Source organism: Macrobrachium rosenbergii, chromosome 53 (assembly GCF_040412425.1).
Source record: "Macrobrachium rosenbergii isolate ZJJX-2024 chromosome 53, ASM4041242v1, whole genome shotgun sequence".
In the NCBI taxonomy this organism is placed as follows: Eukaryota; Metazoa; Arthropoda; class Malacostraca; order Decapoda; family Palaemonidae; genus Macrobrachium; species Macrobrachium rosenbergii.
This window is the reverse complement of record NC_089793.1, coordinates 34,872,555-34,876,951: the sequence shown is the minus strand read 5'-3', so window position 1 is coordinate 34,876,951 and position 4,397 is coordinate 34,872,555. Positions and strand designations below refer to the sequence as shown.

Genomic DNA, 4,397 nt, shown 5'->3' with positions numbered 1-4,397 from the left:
ATACATTAATATTACATTAATACACACACACACAATAATACAATAAAGTTTTAATAAAATTATGAAAAAGAAGTTGTAGGTATTTAAATAAATACACTAGATTTTTGTAATTCTACCAACAATTTTAATAACTGTTATTATTATTATTATTATTATTATTATTATTATTATTATTATTATTATTATTATTATTATTATTAACAGATAATAATGTAAGCAATATTGTAATACAATGCGTCTTGACTTCCACACGTTTAAAAAACTCAATATTGTTAACAATTCCTTATTAAAAACTACATTCCTTAAAGATATTACAAACAAATTATTTTTAAAAATTTAAAAAGAATCGTTTACATTCTATGTAGGTAAAAACATAAATACTCGTTCCTACAATAAGTAGCTTCTATTTTTTCATTCTTAAATTTTTAAAGATTTTTTGTATTCCGGAATACAAATATTTTTCTTTAAAAATTATGAACTAGTATGATTATTTATTTGGAAAGAAAAAAGTCATACATAATTTTATGTATCTATTTATCACTCTTACTGTGCACACACTATATATTTTTATATATATATATATATATATATATATATATATATATATATATATATATATATATATATATATATATTATGTACATAGATATAAAGATATATATATATATATATATATATATATATATATATATATATATATATATATATATATATATATATATTATATATATATATATATATATATATATATATATATATATATATATATATATATATATATATATATATATATACTAATATATATATATATATATATATATATATATGTATATATATACATATATCTATATATATATACATATATCTATATATATATATATATATATATATATATATATATATATCTAAATAGTTACATGTATATAGATATGTATACATATATATATACATATATACATATACATATCTATATATACATATATATATAATATAATATATATAATTCATTATCAATAAAGACATATACAGACTACTCCAGCCTAATTCCCAATAAACGAGTCATTTACGAATAACGACAAACACATTCATAAAAAGAAAAAATTCAAAAGCTGTAATTTTTGCAAGAACACCTCACAATATTTTTTGTAGCTTAAAAAGGAAATTCTTACATTTTATTTGTAACAAAAACCATGCAATGTTTTTTTTTTTACTTTTTTTTTTTTTTTACATTTCACGTATATTCCCCTCCAACAAATCCCCGCCGCCATACTTATGTCTTTATTGCGTTTCAAAGTGATGTGGAAATAGATGGGACGTCTGTGTGTGATTGACCCTGTTGTGTGCGTTAGCCGTTCTTTGTTTTTCGCCGCAGAGGATATTAAATATGCTACTTGACATGCCCGGCGCACTGCACGCTTTCGCACGCACGCATGCACAGTCATACATTAAATAAATATATTCACACACAAACGTGTATTATAATATATATATATATATATATATATATATATATATATATATATATATGTATATATATATATATATATATATATATATATATATATTATATATATAAATAAATATATATATATATATATATATGTGTATACATACACACACACACACACACATATATATATATATATATATATATATATATATATATATATATATATATATATATATATATATATATATATATATAATGCAGACTTTATAAATTTACAGCCTTAAATGCAAACCTTTATTAAAAATAATATCGACAGAACATTATCACAAATTATTATGCGTTCATATATCATTTATTTATATATATACATATATATATATATATATATATATATATATATATATATATATATATATATACATATATATATAACATATGCGTGTGTACAAGCACACAAATCAAAAATATACGTATTCAAGTATCCAGTGCGTGCGCTGAGTATGTGCGCCTTCGGTGTATTCACCGACCCACAAGTATATACGCACAAACATTCAGTTATCGGTAACAACAAGAGTTGGTACGTCACCGCCGCAAAGTATTAGCGATGATGCCGGACTAGAAGATCCTGGGGTTGGGGTATGGGGGGGGTTGGGACGGATACCCTCGGCTATTACTATACCTCGTTACCTCTTCTCCCCCCCAAGTCATCCCCTCCTCCGTTATTACCTCCACACCCACCCATCTCCCGACGGCCTTCCCAATGTTCACTTATACCCCCCCTCCCCAATCATCATCCTCCGGAGAGAGAGAGAGAGAGAGAGAGAGAGAGAGAGGACCTTACCTTGCAGTGCATGACGCCTGGGAGCCGAATTTGCCCGTTGGCACTCCTCTGCTCAAGACGGCCGGTGATCTGGAGGCGCCTCGAAGCACTCACGATCTCTCAAGACACCAAACGTGAGACATAAACGTCATCCTGAGCATTGATCGCAAAAACCCTCGAAGCTACAACTGCGTCGTCGGCGACGCCGCCTCGGTGCCCGCGCATGCAAGCAACAACGTTTCGGTGCTTGCCGGCATGCACTGGGTCAATCCCTCCATGCAGGCGGCAGCACCAACAGCAGCAGCAGCAGAAGCAGCCGCAGCAGGAGAAGCAACAGCAGGAGGCCACTACAGAAGCCTCCCCTTTTCTTCCCCTCTCCTCTTCCTCCTCCTACTCCTCCTCCTCCTACTCCTCTTCCTCGCTGCACAGATCAACACAACACACACACCCTTCGCATGACCGCCTACCAGAATCCTTCCCTTCCCTTCCTTTCCCTTCTCTTCTCTCTCTCTCTGTCCCCCTCTCATGCAACGAAAGCTCCAGACTCCGCACACACATATAGAGATCCCCCTCATCCCTCATCCTCCTCCTCCTCCTTATTCTTTGCCTTCTCCACTCGCCACTCCAAGGAGAGGAGAGACGGAACACGCGCAGCAGCAGCAGCAGAGGTAAGTGAGAAAGACGTCCTAATTAGTTCATCTCCCAAACGTTGGTGGTGCTTTATTGGTGACCCCCAGACATAGAACAGCTTCCCCCGCTGACAGACGAAACGCCCCAAAAACACTTTTCAGTTCTTATTCTTCTGTTGTGTCTTACGAGTGTGTGTGTGTGTGTGCTTCTGGAGTTTCCCATAGTCGTGTGCATAGACAACATCTCTCTCTCTCTCTCTCTCTCTCTCTCTCTCTCTCTCTCTCAGCCACACATTTTGGTTTTTCGTAACTTTATTCTAAGTTGCATCTTCATTCCCGCCGCTTACGTGAGTGGAGTGATGGATACCTTTGTCTGTTAAACAATAATCTAAATAATGCGGAAAAATGAATTTATTCATCATCAGTTTTTAATGCAGTGTTTTCTCTTACAAAGCCGACTCTGCCACCGGAAAATCAGAGGTAAAAACTGCTTGTGATGAGAGAAAAAGACCACGAAAGAAAGATATATTCAGCCTCCAAGAGAGTGCAGGCGCCTTGCTCAACCACTTACGAACACCCTCCTCTCCCACTTCCCCAGCCCAAGCGGGGAAGACGGGGATGAATGGGGGTTTGAGACGAGGTGGGTCTGGTGGGCGTTGGGGGAATGCAGGTACTCCCGGCAAACTTATGAATCAAACCTCCTTTCCGGGCCTGCTCCTGGAAGGAAGTTCTCAGAGCTGCTGACAGATGGCAGCACCTCACGCGTCAACCGACGCCAAAATTAGCACCCGCCAAAAGCCAGGATGGGGCTCTCAAGGTGCCACGCTGCCGTCCGCTTGGATACACGCCCACCCGACTTCGCCACGTGCACAGCTGCAAGAACCGCTCAACAAGACTGCGCATTTCGCCACATGAATGAACATATTGCTATTTGCTGTTTACTTGAATGTTCAGGTATATGGTTGGGTAATGTTGCTGGACCTGAAGACTGACTATGGAAAATATACATAAGCTCCATTCCTTCCTCGATAACTCAAAACACACCACATGGAGGACAATATACTGTAGGTCTCACCGGTACGCCACTATCTAACGAGTTAGTACACATCGCTGATATGATAATATATTAATGATTATAATAATAATAATTGTTATAATAATAATAATAATACAGCATTTGCAATCCCGTGATGAATATTCTTCCAAACCGGGCGGGGCAGAACTCGGCTATTCACTAAAGGGAAGAGCGTTGCAGCCCCTCCCATGCCCTCCATACAATGACCATAGAATCCATCGCCCTCTTCTAAAATGGCGAACTTATATCACGCCCTATGCAAATAGGGAGTAAAGGACCCCCATCCCATCAAGTTCTTAAACTAGAAACGGCCGAGCGGATGATGACTAATTAATGTGACGCATTCGCCATGCTATTGATAAAATTATATGTACTTAAAATTTGTTGTTCATTATTAGTGTTTTTTCCTTTCTCTTTTTCCTG

The 4,397-nt window shown here is 35.9% G+C and overlaps 1 long non-coding RNA gene across 3 annotated transcripts in view; it reads right to left on the bottom strand.

Moving 5' to 3' along the window:
* LOC136834408 (uncharacterized) overlaps positions 1-3,105 on the bottom strand; it is an 847,209-nt gene extending 844,104 nt beyond the window's left edge. The window contains exon 1 of one of the 3 annotated variants that reach the window (XR_010851788.1): positions 2,292-3,105. This is a non-coding gene — a long non-coding RNA (uncharacterized lncRNA). The remainder of the gene's footprint in view (positions 1-2,291) is intronic. The other 2 variants (XR_010851787.1, XR_010851789.1) reach the window with 2 other exon arrangements.
* Positions 3,106-4,397: the final 1,292 nt, after the last annotated feature.